At 35.4% G+C, this 15,236-nt stretch overlaps 1 protein-coding gene across 1 annotated transcript in view; it reads right to left on the bottom strand.

Moving 5' to 3' along the window:
• Positions 1-7,467, bottom strand: part of LOC144965672 (uncharacterized) — a 48,327-nt gene extending 40,860 nt beyond the window's left edge. Inside the window, exon 1 of the mRNA XM_078901252.1 lies at positions 7,282-7,467. The gene's annotated coding sequence lies outside the window, so the exon portion shown is untranslated. The remainder of the gene's footprint in view (positions 1-7,281) is intronic.
• Positions 7,468-15,236: the final 7,769 nt, after the last annotated feature.

Raw genomic sequence — 15,236 nt, 5'->3', positions numbered from 1 at the left:
AGCCAAGCATTTTTTACTTCGTATACAAGAAAAACCAAACAAACAAAAATATAATAAAAGAAACCAAAATAAAAAGCATTAAAAAACAAACAAAAAAAAAAAAGCAAAAACAAAACAAGAAAAAAAAACAAACAGAAAAGACCCCCAAACTAAACAACCCCCCCCCCCCCCGAAAACAAATAAACAAAAAAATACCAAAAAACAAACAAAAGTAGTCGAGCATTTAAATAGTGCAATACCCACTAAAGGTACCTCAAAGCGGTTTACAAAGGATCCCTAGCAACATGTAGGACGCCTATTAGGCGATATTACATTTTTTTTTAACGATAGATACAACCCTTCTAAAGATAAGGTATTAATTTTACACCCGAGTAAGCTGAGAAAATGAGTAAAAAGCCTTTCCCAGGGACTCAACTATTCGCCGCTCAGAACAGGACTCGAAACCAGGACCTTCCGATCCGCAGTGTTATACTACAAGACCAAATAGCCGCATAGATATACATCGACAGTTTGTGACGTCTTTCAATGAGTCAAACGTCGCGTACTCAGAAATTTTGAGTTTCAGTTTAAGAACTTTTTCAACAAGCTATCGGTATCAACCAGTAGATGTTAGATCAATCAAAACAAGGAATTTGTGACACACATTCACACATGCTCGGACAAGCATAGTTGGTTGTTTATAAACAACAACTTGAATGAAATCGACCTCTCTCTAATCGTTATTATTGTTTTTATACCACCAGATGGGTGACACAATTTTCTCGATCATTTATTTATAAACGTTTGAATTTACACATAGTTTTTTTCTGTGTTGATTTTATTGATCAAGCAGTAGAACAGTGAGTATTTTATTAGACATATACCATCGGTAGTAAAACATGTGTAGTTCGCTATGGTTACCAAATGAAGGAAACACGTTCTGTGTTAATGGGAGCGATCTATAGATAGAATGAAGTTGACGTCACTCGGGTCTTTGTTATTATTTTTGCCATCCACGTTTATGATAAATTCTCACTAAACTGTATTAACCAGACTTTTAACGTTTAATGGTACACAAAGTTTCGTGTGTTGGTCTGTTATACTTAATAATAATAATATTAATAATAATAATAATAATAATAATAATAATAATAATAATAATAATAATAATAATAATAATAATAATAATAATAATAATAATAATAATAATAATAATAATAATCAATAATAATATAATAATAATAATAATAATAATAATAATAATAATAATAATAATAATAATAATAATAATAATAATAATAATAATAATAATAATAATAATAATAATAATAATAATAATAATAATACTTTATTGCATCCCAAAAAGGATTTTTTTTTTTTTGTACAGACGTGTTATAATTTACACAATAAGATAAAAATACAATGGAAATAGGATGTATATATAAAAAGGAACAGCTCCATAACCAGACCTGCGCTTTATAATATGAATAATTTCAACACTGTAAAATAGTTAAAACTGTCACTATAAATTGAAAATTGAAAAGATTGCAAAACAAATAAATTCATAACTTAATATTTATATTTTTTGAAAGTAAAAATGCGAAATAATTATATAAAATGATTATTGCTTGTTGTTATAAAGCCTAATACTGGACAGCAGAAAAGATTTTCGAAGTCTCTCTGTTTTCGTTGAAATAGAGAAAGGGCGACCACTTCTTTCTGACATAATAACTGATGGTCTTAGTGGATGATACTGGTCATTTAATATTTTAGTTATTTTATTTATACACAATTTCTCGTATAAAAGATCTACATTGTCAACATCATTTATATAGCGTTTAATGGATTTTTTAAATATTTGAATTTATTTTGTTCCTTTCCACTGCTAAGCAATTGCCTCCCCAAGCTGTTATACAAAATGACAAAACACTTTCGATTACTGCTCTATAAAATAATATGCAGAGGGTTTTATCTATTCTAAACTGAGATAGTTTTGATAAAAAATATGTACGTCTGCACATCTTATGCCTAATTATTTTCAAGTGTTCATCCCACTTGAGCCTGTCATCAATTGTTACACCAAGGTATTTGTAGTGAGGAACTCGCTGGACGAATTGGTCCTTTAATTTCAACGGTTCTATCGGTTCCTTCACTCTCCTAAAGTCAATCACTAGCTCCTTTATCTTGCTTATGTTAAGCTCTAGGTGGTGGGCATCACACCAAGACACAAATCTATCAATGTCTTGCCTATAAGCCACTTCGTTGCCATTTGTTATGAGGCCTTGAAGAGCGGTGTCATCTGCAAACTTTATTAAAGGGACGGCAATGTTGTGAGTTTCTTAGCCAAGCGCATAGTATCTATATTTAGGTTTTCTTCCAGCCGAGTCGTCGATCACATAATTTGTTGATATTCAACGATTGGATGTTTCATAAAAAATGTAAAAACGCTGCTGCTTTTTTAAAGAAAGTAGAAGGAACGAAATAGACGCCATTCAGCTTTTTCAAAAGATTGGGAAGAAATAGAAAAGACGCTCAGAGAGGAAACATCAAAGCTAAAGGAATATTTCGACCAATGGTATTTGAGGATGAATACCACAAAATCTGTGTCCAAAACATTCCACTTGAACAATAGACAAGCCACGAAAACCCTTAACATATCAGTTGACGGAAATATCCTGCCAGCGGACAGAAATCCAATATACCTTTGTTTCATCCGTCGACAGACAACTTAACTATAAAAAAATAAAACATATAGAAGGAACCGCAAACAAATTTCAAAAAGAAACGGTCTGCTTTGAAAATTAGTGGACATCGCCTGGGGAGCAACATAAGCCCTGAGAGCGTCCGCATTTTCACTCTGTTATAGCGTCGAAGAATACTGAGCCCTAGTTTCGACAGAAGCCCCTAGACCAAAATTCTCGACGTCAAACTCCGAGAGTCTATGCGCATAATAACTGGATGCCTCAGATCAATACCAACACATTGGCTCCCAACTATAAGCGCAATCGCACCACCAGAACTCAGGCGAGAAGAAGCGACCCAAAAATTAGTCCACAAACTGAAAGACCTCACCCTACTTACTCTTTTAAAAAACCATCACAAATGAAGCTCCCAGACATCACAACTCAAAACCAGAAAGCCCCTTTACCATTCAGAGCTCAGAACTTCGATATTTGAGAAGTCTGGAGGGAATATTGGACAAATGCCATGCCTAAGGGAGGTGGGGTAATCAAAGACCCAACAGAACTTATGCTCAGGCTTCAGGAACGGCAATTGAAAACAGTAAATCGCAATGTGGTCTTGTGGTATGACACTTGCCTTCGGATCTGAAGTTCCTGGGTTCGAGCCCCGTTCAGAGCGGCGCATAGTTGAGTCCTTCGAAAAAGCTCTTTGCTCACATTTTATCACCGTACCCAGGTGTAAAATGAGTATCTGGCCGTTAACAGCGTTGTCTTTATTGGGAAAAATTGTAATATCGCCTAACGTTCTACATGTTACAAGTTGCTGTTGGCCAAGGACTCTTTGTAAAGCGCTTTGAGCACGTTGAGTGGATGATGTTCTATATCAAAGATAATTTTTAAAAATGTCAACAGGAGTCGCCCATGCTGTCCAAGATGAGCAAATTGGTGAGTGAGTATGTGTGTGTGTGTGTGTGTGTGGGGGGGGGGGGGGGGTTAATGATCATGCCAAAGGAAAAACCCGAAAGTGCCTAAGGTGGGGCGGGAACCCAGGACCTTTCGAATCACACGTCAATGCCTTAACCACTCGGTCACCTCGCCAAGTTATAGCGGGGGTAAGAAATAAAACAGTGTGAAGCTCAATGAGCGTGGAGAATCAGTAAAATGTTCTATTTGAAAATATTTATTCATTTAATTATTAACATCAATGGTCAGCAGTGATTAGGATAAACAAGGTATTTAACCACATAAACCAAGCATTGTGCAATTGACACACCCACATACTACACTCACACACTCATACACTCACATACACACACAAACCCCAAACGATTACAATCCTGCGTCTCCCCCCACCTCCCCCCCCCCCCCGACCCCTCATCCAAAGAACCAATTAAATTCAAATGACAAACAACAGCTCTCCCCCCCCTCCCCCACACAACAGCGCAAAAAGACAAAGAAAGCCAAACGGAATAAAATAGAAGAAGTAGAAAAAACTGACACTGATGCAAAAACAAACCAAAACAATACAAAACAAAATAACAAAAAAAAACAAAAACAAAAACAAAACAAAAACAAATACAAAGAAAACAATAGCAGCAACAACAGCATCCACAAGAACAACAAACAACAACTGCGGCTATGCGATCAAGTAGTATGGTACTCGCTTTAGGATCGGAAGGTCCTGGGTTCGAGTCTCGCTTGGCGCATAGTTGAGTTCTTGGAAAAGACTCTTCACCCACATTCTCTCACCGTACTCAGGTGTAAATTGAATACCTGGCCGTTAACAGCGTTGTCTGCCGGAAAAAATTGCATTATCCCCAAACAGACATCATGTCTCGCTCTACACATTATGTGTAGGTGTTGGTCAGGGGCCCTTTGTAAAGCGCTTTGAGCACGTTTTGTGGATATTACTCTATAAAAGAAAAATCTCAACTATAAACAAAAATAAATAATTTAAAAAGTCATCATATTTCTCTCTCTCGCGCTCTCTCTCTCTCTCTCTCTCTCTCTCTCTCTCTCTCTCTCTCACTGACTCTCTCCTTCTCCCGTCCCCTGACCACCATCCCTGAAGCAGGCATCAACTCCCCTCAGTCTTTGAGGCTCTGGACGCAAAATATACAATGCCAACGAATTAATTCTCATTTACCATATTATGTGGCCCATAATAAAGACTAGTGGTCAAAAGCTGGACAGGAGGAAACTAGCAAACAAATCTCAACAAAAAATTTGAAATGGATTGGTCACACTTTCAGAAAACCAACAACAGACATTACGAGGCAAGCTGTAGACTGGGTAAAAGGAAGGTTGGGAGGCCCAAAGAAAATATGGAGAAGATGAGGAAGATGTGAAGTTGGCTGGAATGTCCTGTGTTTTATATCCGGATGGATAGTACCCCAACAATTGAATTTAGACATAATATACTGAACAATACGAACTTGGAGTGTTTTTCAGTACAAGACTCAGTATTTATTCTCCAACACAACGAAACGAAACTAACCCCAAATTTCATGTTTTAGACTATAAATTGAATTCCCAGCACCTTGTACATCCCGACATAATCCCATTTTCAGGCGATGGGCGGATATGTGGTCTATTGGTATGACACTCGCTTTCGGATCGGAAGGTCCTGGATTAGAGCTTCGCTCGTCGCATAGTTATTGAGTCCTCTTTACTCATATTTTCTCACCGTACTCAGGTGTAAAATTAGTACCTGGCCGATAACAGCGTTGTCTCTATCCGAAAAAATAAATTGCAATATCGCCTAACAACCGTCATGTCCCGTCCTAAATGTTAAGTTTTGTTATTGGCCAGGCACCCCTTGTAAAGCGCTTTGAGCAAGTTTAGCGGATACTGCGCTATATAAAAGCTCAAAAGCTCAACGGGCAACATATTAATAAAGATATCCATTATATTTTAGTTTAGTGAGCACAAAGATTAGAATAGGAGTGTCTGGCCAAGAAAAACATAATAAGAAGAAGATTCTGGAAAGGCATAATGTGAGATGTTGTTTAAAAATGTTTTGACGAAGTTTTGGAGTTCGTTCAATGATGATTAAGGTCCGAAATGTTGCAATGAAAGTGTCTCGGCTTTCATTTTGCACTGGGGGAAGCGTCTGCTGGAGAACGTTAGAAGATCGAAGTAGCCTTTTGGGACAATGTCATAAAGGCACATATAAAGAAAAGGACAACTTCAGTATAGTAATCCTTGATATATATATATATATATATATATATATATATATATATATATATATATATATATATATAATATTATATAAAATATATATATATACATATATATATGTATATATATATATATATATATATATATATATGTATATATAAATATTCACAAAACGGGCTCAAGGTGCTTTAAGGGATCCTGGCCAACAGTATACGTAACATGCAGGACGAGACATGACGCCTGTTAGGCGATATTACAATTATTTCCTGACAGAGAACGTTAACGGCTGTTAACGGCCAGGTACTCATTTTACACATGAGTACGGTGAGAGAATGTGAGTAACGAACTTTTTCCAAGGAGTCAACTATGCAATGACCGAGGATCGAACCCATGACCTTCCGATCTCGAAAGAGAGTGTCATACTACAAGACCACATAACCGCACTGTTGCAATGGCCGTGTGTCAACTTTAATAATATTGCACCGGGGCAGCGTCTGTTAGAGAAAGTTAGAATAAGATCGGAGTAGCCTTTTGGGACAACGTTAGACGATCGTGTCAATAAGATATTTTGGTGCAATGTCATAAAAGCACATAAAATCTATAGATAGTATGCAGATGACGTCACTCAGGCCTTTGTTATTGTTTTTGCCATCCGCGTTTGTGAGTTGTTCTCACTAAACTGTATTACCCAGACTATAAAAGTTCATGGTTACACAGAGTTTGTGTGTTGGTCCGTTATACTTCCGGATGGCAATGTTGTGAACTCCTTGGCCAAGCGCATTCTATCTATAGCATTTATATAGCGCAATATTCGCAAAACGTGATCAAAGCGCTTTACAAAGAGTCCCTGCCAACAACATCAATTAACATGTCACACGAACGAAACATGACGCCTGTTAGGTTAAATTGCAATTTTTTTTCCCGATTGAGAAAACACTGTTACGGCCAGATAATCATTTTACACACGAATACGATGAGAGAATGTGAGTAAAGAGCCTCTTCCAAGCGCCGTTCAGAGTGAGAATCGAACCCTGGACCTTCCGATCCGATGGTGAGTGTCATAGCACAAGACCGTATAGCCCACATTATCAAGCGCAATCAGTATGTAAAACTGCTCAAATGCTTTATATATATATATATATATATATATATATATATATATATATATATATATATATATATGAGTGTTGGTGGGTACTTGTAGGTACGAGAGTGCTCGATAATTTAGGTTAGAGCATATAAAAATAAATAAATTCACTCAGTTGACTGATGAAATGAAGGACATGGAAACGTTTGTTTCGACTTAGAAATACGTGAGTGAATTTATATATATATATATATATATATATATATATATATATATATATATATATATATATATATATATATATATATATCAAGAATATATTAATAATCAAATCCACATAATCACACTTACCTCGTTTGCTACCACTATCCAGCAATCAAACAAAAAATCCAAATCGCCACGACGTATCTCTTGGCCAATAAGTATATTATCTTCACCAAGACCCGAAGCCAGCAGAGACAGAGTGAAAATTGATATCTATTATTCTGAAGCCCCAAAACACAGTCCACGTTATCAAAAGGTAACCGCGTCATCAATAATTGCTTCAACACTGACAAAACACTTTTTTCTACTTTTTTCTACATTTGCCCTCCCCTCCCCCCTTTCCCAACGCCCCCCCCGCCCCTCCCCAAACAATTTTTAATTAATAAATGGAACCCCTCCCCCCACCCACAGCACTCGTTAAACAAAATCTTTGACACTAAAGAGGCCTTCTTTGAAGCTTCAGATTTAAGAATTTCTGACAACTCGGGGTTATGAATTTTAAAAATTTTCTGTTCAAAATGTAAAAAACGTGTTTTGTCATTTGCGAAGCAAAACACCCTTTGTGTCATATCAGAGTGCTAAGGAGATTGTGTTATCTTTTTTTTTTCTATCAACCCTTTATCGGCTATTCTGGAAACATCAATGTGACACTATAGGGAGCAGGCACTGGTGTAAGATAAACATCTGAAAACGTGTGTATAATACAGTGCCAGACAAAACCAAGAAAGAAAAAAAAAAGAAATAGATAAATAGATTTTTTAAAAATCAGTTTTCCTCAGCAGCAGAGAGGAAGACTGTTTTTGGAATCGTTTTCTTTCTTGTATTTTTCTTTCTTGATTTTGGCTGGTACTTTTTCAGGCTGGCTATTCTGAATTATTTAAAATCTAAAATCAGGAACAAAATCGCTTCAGACTGGTATTATTTCACTCACTCACTCAATCCCATGACCGGATGTTCGTCGTGGGGACTTGCGTGAAGCAGAAGTTACAATCTTCCTCCATGCCTGCCTGTTGCTAGCCCTATGTAGCAGCTCCGGAACCGACATCTCTGTCCATTCTTTTATATTGTCCAGCCACATCTTCCTTTGGATCCCTCTTCTGCGCTGGCTTTCGACTGTGCCCTGTAGGGTTGTCCTGCTATAGTGTCGAGGATGGTGTCCAAACCAGGACAGTTTTCTGCACTTCACAGTCACTAGAAGAGGTTCTTGTGGGCCTGCCCGAGCTTTTATTTCTTCCAGGAGATCTTCGTTTGTGCGATTTTCCGTATATGACACGCGTAGCAGTCTTCTATAGCACTTCCTTTCAAACGCCCTTATGCGCCGTTGTGCATCCATTGTAAGTGTCCAGGCTTCGCATCCGTACAACAAGGTTGACAACACCAGATATTTATACAGTTTGACCTTTACATTAAGACTCATGCTACTTTTCCAAATCTTTGTTAATTGAGCCATCACCGACGTATTATTTCGGGATGGAATAAATATCAAAAGAGTGAATTTAAAATCAAAATTACCAGAAATGTGAAGATTTAGTATTTGTCTATTTCACAAACTCTTATCTGTTGCCCTCAATAAAACATATCATGAACTTTACCTAACTTAGATGTTTTACACTTCTAACTCACTTTGTTGCCCTTAATGAAACATATAAACGTTACCCAACTTACTTATTTTACACTACAAACTGGGGACTTTATTGAAAACGTCATGCAAGTCCCAAGTTTTAATTCTTTTTTTTTTTTGCAATATGAGAGCCAATTCAATCAATCGATTAATTTGAAGGACGAGTTTTCTGTTTAAATACGAGTTTTTCCGTTGTACGGCAGTTAACTGGATAAAACGGTCAGACATGAAGATGGGAGAGCAGGTTAGAGTATAATCTAACCCCGCTCTCAAAGAATAAAACGTGTCCATAACAACGATATCAATAATAAACTCATGATACGTATAACCAATTTAAAAAAAAAGAACGGTAAACATTTATTTGTAGAACAATCTATAGATGCTATCCGTTAGGTAAAATGCTCACAACATCCAAATCAAACGTACCAAAGCACAAAACTGTGTGTATCCTTTAACGGATATCTATCTATCTATCTATCTATCTATCTATCTATCTATCTATCTATCTATCTATCTATCTATCTATCTATCTATCTATCTACCTATCTATCTATCTATCTATCTATCTATCTATCTATCTATCTATCTATCTTTCTATCTATATATATAGTCTGATTCATATATTTTAGTGAAAACTAATCACTATCATGCTGTCTGAAATAATAACAAAGAGCTGAGTGACGTCAACTTCGTTCTTTCTATAACAGTTGCTTTGTAGTAGTCCATTAAAGCCATAATACCAATAGAGCTGAAGTTTGTTTGTTAGTTTTTGATGAGGGGTTATACGTCGCTTGACAGGCTATTCAGTCCGTTCAGCGTCAGTAAAAAGGAAGACGATAGAGGAAAAATAGATTTTGAATGATTCTGATCAAATAGGAACAGAAGATTCCGCGAGCAATCCAACGAAAAATAAAATTAAACCCTTTCGCAACTTCACCATTAGGTCCCGTCGCCTTGTCATTCCATGTAGGAATATAGATAACCCATCAAACAAGATATCTGATGTCAATAAGAATCACCCATGTTGTCCAAAGTGAGCAAATCGGGGGGTGAATAATCTTGCACAAGGAAAACAAACGACAGTGCCTGAAGCGGGGCTCGAACCCGGGACCTTCCTGGTCACAGTGCAATGCCTTAACCAACTCGGCCAAGTCGACCCCAAAATGTGTACATTTTGACATTATCAAAAAGTCCCATCCAAGCACAAGCAAGGGATCCCGCTATGGCTACACAAAAATGTTTACAAAGTACAATATATATTTTAAAAAGATATTTTAAATACTACATAACAGAGAGCTGATTTACAAGGGAAATTAATATATTTCTAAAAAAATGGAACTATACATTTGACTGTTTCCTTCCCAACTAAGGATCCTCGCCAGGACCAGCACCCCCCCCCCCCCCAACCAAAGCCCAGACAATCTTAATTCATAGTAACGTGGAAAGGGAATACGGATACAGTTCGATAGAAAACACGGCAAATGACCTCTCTGCCCAGCATGGCAAATCAGATGACCCCACCCAGGAGCTGGAGTTGATCCCGGTTTCTCTAGAGTTAAAAGGAAAATAGCAATTGCTTTCTACCCTTTGGATAAGAAGATTTTCCATCCTAAAGTACGTTTTACAGACCTTACAGACCCAGCTATACAATCACTGCTGGCTGGATAAGGAGGATGGGAGGGTCAGAATTATATCTCGACTCCACTGCACTCGATCCCGATTCCTTTGCGTACGAATCGAGTGCTCTACCAATTGAGCTGTGGTTGACTTGTAAGAAAATTACGCCCTATAGCGCATCATAGTCGCCCTGGCGTTTGAAGAAAAAGTGAAGAGAAAAAAATCCATTAAATAAACGCCTCTTGTCAGCAGAAGTCAAGCATGTTTTTAATTGAACAAATTTAGAATTAATAATAATAATGGTAATTACAATAATAATGATGATGATGATGATGATAATGATGACGATACTACTACTACTACTACTACTACTACTACTACTACTACTACTACTACTACTACTACTACTACTACTACTACTACTACTACTACTACTAATAATAATAATAATAATAATAATAATTATTATTATAATAATAAATGCGCTTATATAGCGCATATTCCCGTGGAGGGCTCTATGGACTTTGCAGTAAAATCTCGAGAATAAAAAGAAACATGAAATCATGATATACAAATATTAGCGAGAGGTCTGTACCTACATATATATGCAAGTATATATATATATATATATATATATATATATATATACTAGTAAAAAATCCCGCAATTTCTCGGGAAAATAACTATTTTCATTCGATATTGTACCCACCATCATTTAATGATGGCAGATTGGTAAACAACGTTGTCTGTGTAAATCCTCTGTTGATTTTTCTGTGTGGCCCAACATGAAGTGTAAGCCGTGACACAGCAACATACAGTTGTCCGTGTGTGAAAACAGGTTGTGGTAAGAAAATCAAGTGCGAAAATAAACATGAAGTAGCAGACGTGAGCAGAGTTGAAAAACGATCCTGGGGAGGCTTTACGAAAGCTCCTACAAAGAGAAACAACTCAAATTATATTCCCTCAACGAACCCCAAGAAAAAATAAAACCATGTACCTTTAACTAACCCTAAAAGGAAAAACAAACACCCTAGCACCTCTGTTAAGACTTATGGCTAACCCTAATAGAAAAAAAGAAATCATCCAATCTCGAGCTAACACTAATAGAAAAAAAAACATCGGACTGCTTTGCACTACCTTTCAATACTTCACAAATCAAAATGGATGCCGAGAATCAAAACAATGGTCAAATTAGAAAATTTTAGACTTTCACAAATGTATCAAGGTTTGTTCTAGAGTTTTTAAAATGCTTCTCTACGATGACAAATTGAATAAATAAACGCCTGACAAAAGATCAACTGTGAAAATACAAATTGAAAGAATACTGTCGATGTAGAAGCTTTCGGAATGTCCCCCCAATCCTGGGATCTAGAACTTACCTTACAGTACAGTAGTCTGGTGATAAGTTTTGATTGTTGATTGGTAATTTGAGAGTTTGCCCATAATTCAATATACACTGATCTAGACCTACATGAAAGAAAATGGGTGTTTTGACCACTTTATTCTCAGGTCAAATGAAAATCTGAATCAGACGCGAACAGTATCAAGTATTCCAACATAATAATATGTCTACTTTTGGTTTGTTCGGACTAGAAGCTAGACAGATACAATTGACAGTTTGCCGATAACGTTAACAAAATATTTCCCACGGCAATAATTATCACATCGATGGCATAAAAACGACAGTAATATTAGCAGTAATATTAGTTGATGTTGTTAAACGTTGAAACTTTTTAAAAATTTCTGCAAATCCGAATACCTTAATGTGATCAAGTGAATAATATCATTAAAAATGCCACAATTTGCTGAAAAAAGCCAATCGGACAGCTCCTCGCTCCGCGTACTTGATGTTTATACTGGACAGATTCAGATAGAGTTGAGGGTGTGGCGATAAGTTAAACCTGGGTATTATCCACCGGAAAGCATCACATTGAAAGCATCAAAGGGCCAATAATAATACTGATGTCATAAATGTATGAAAACTGTTGAAAACTTAATGTAGATCTGAAATCCTTAAAGTAATTAAGTGAATACATTATTTCGAATGCAACGATTTGCGTAAAAACGCCAAACTGACAACTTTTTACAGTGTCGAAATTGGTTGCTTTTGAGAGTGTTAGTGTCGTCGGTACATATTTTATGATATCTGTTTGACTCAACGAACTTTCAAACTGACTTTAAATTATAAAAGGAAATCAAGTTATCTGTTTATCTGTCTGTAAAAAATACATTTCTAATTTTCAAATCTTTCAGTAGAGTTGTGCGCCGTATAATCTTTTTTATTGACTCAAATAGCACAATGCTCTCCATAAGGCTATATTTTTTAAAGAAAGGATATATAAATATAACATAACATAACACATCATATGGTATAGTGTGAAATAGGATACAATCCCTTGAATGCCCTTAATATTAAATTGATTGAAAGATTATAATAATGATACACGTGGTAAAGTATAACAACTTTAATGTACTCATGTATGTGTGATGTACAAACATATAATACCTTTAACCTTGACATGCAAAGCACACACACACACAGACACATATATACACACACACATACACTCATACATCCATACATATAGAAGTTAACCATAATAAGGTAGCAATGCATGATATTTACATAAAAGATTGAAAGGCATGTCAATCGCAGTGCAAACAAGCATCATTCGTCATATATAAATCTCTCATCATATAATACCCTCTATACTAACGCCTTGAAATAATCCATAGATTTTGCATTCTTTGTTTCAAATTTCAAATTTCAAATTGTTCCATTTCTGGACAATACGAATACCGAACCAGTTTTGTCTTATTTTTGTTTTGCATCTAGTGACAAAAATCTTAAACTTGTCCCCTCTAGTAAAAGTAATATTAGAATATGAAGAAAAAAATCAGAAAAATCTATCCTTTCCAAACCAGGTACCAATCTATAAACCTGGATTAAATCCCCACGAATTCTTCTATATTTCAAACTTTGTAAGTCAAGAAATTCTAACCTTTCCTTATAAGATAAATATTGTATGGCATAAATCCTTTTGGTAGCTCTCCTCTGTACACGTTCAATACTAATAGATTGTCTTTTATATAATGGGCTCCAGATGCAATTTCCGTATTCTAAAATTGGTCGAACAAGCGATTTATACAAATATAAAAATATGGTTTTATCATGTCTTATAAAGGTTATATATATTATTCCCACCATTCTGTTTGCACGGCTTATACATCTATCAATATGTACACCAAAATTTTAAAGAATGATTCGAAAGTAACTTCCACATTTTTTTCATAAAGAACAACCGAAAGTATATTTGACATAGAAGTATCCGTAAAATAATTATGAAATGGATAATTTTTTCCAATATGTAATACTTTACATTTCGAAACATTAAAATCCAAAAGCCATGTTGTAGACCATTTGAAAAGTGAATATATATCATTTTGTAGACTGTCATGATGCTCAGTTGTACTATAGATCTTCTTATAATCTGCAAACAGTTTGCAGACTGAATTTATACTACACGGTAAATCTTATATATATATATATATATATATATATATATATGTATATATATATACAATGAATAATGTGTCACAAGAACATAAATAGATACACTAAAATTGTAAAATAAGTTGAATTATTTGTTGTGATTGTTTAAAAAACAATGATCATAATATACGGGCTATAAAAATAAGATTATGTTACAATATTTCTTAAATTCTAATGATCAAATCTTATAACATTTGTTAAAAAGGTACTTTTAAAGTGGTTAAGACTACGAAAACAATCTTATTTATTGAGGTTTTGTATTCTGGTATTGTTTGACAAAATCTTTTTCAAATTTCAGCTCATAAAGTTAAGATGACATTTGTAAGCATCATTAAAAATAGCTAGGCAATCCTTCACGCCTGAATTGATTGAAGTAAAGTGTGAAAAGTAAATATTCTGTGATATACATTTGGTATTTCAGAGGCATTTAATATACAAGAAAATAAAATGTGTGGTTGTTAGTGTGTGTATGTTTGTGTGTTCTGTGAGCCTGTGTGTACGTGTGCGTTCGGTCGTTTGTCTGGGTCTGTGTTTGAAAAATAAGATTTGAAAATTGCTTAGAGCACTGAGAATTGAGGATTATATCAATGCAAATCTCCCCCCCCCCCCTCTCTCTCTCTCTTTCTCTCTCTCTCTCTCTCTCTCCTTCGCCCCCCCCCCCCCTTCTGTGTGTATGTGTGTGTGTGTGTGTGTGTGTGTGTGTGTACCGTATTTTAAGAAATACCAGGAGATACAAATCATCACATAAAGTAGATACAACTTTTAACATTTTGGACATGAACGCGTCCTTCAACATCGATCCAGTAAAATAATGACAATTTTTTGTCAAAACTAAAAAAATTGTCTCAAACCTGAGACTTCATTGAACTTGTCCCTGGGGTATCAGTTTTTGGCAATATAATTACCATTTTATGCAACTGATATTTGAAGGACGAATTTTCGGACCAAATTTTTTTTAATGTGTCATTTTAAGTTTTGAGATAAAGGTTTACTTAAGAATTTAGTTTATTTTAGTCAAGTTTAGATAATTCTTTTCGAGAACAATCCCAATGTACTTTTAATCTACAATCCTTACTGATAAATTGGTTTATCTATCTCTCTATCTATCCTTGTCTTTGCTTTCGATATAAACGGCTACGCCCCTTTCCCTTGTCTCATTCAATGCAAATGTTGTTTCTTTAAACTCGTTAACAACAAAATGAAAAAAAAACAAAAAACAAGCATCAATTAAATTTACAAAGACATATAATG

Source organism: Berghia stephanieae, chromosome 2, assembly GCF_034508935.2.
Source record: "Berghia stephanieae isolate SIO BIC M18660-M18661 chromosome 2, UCSD_Bste_1.3, whole genome shotgun sequence".
Classification (NCBI taxonomy): domain Eukaryota; kingdom Metazoa; phylum Mollusca; class Gastropoda; order Nudibranchia; family Aeolidiidae; genus Berghia; species Berghia stephanieae.
The sequence above is the reverse complement of the archived record's forward strand: the minus strand, read 5'-3'. Positions and strand labels throughout refer to the sequence as shown.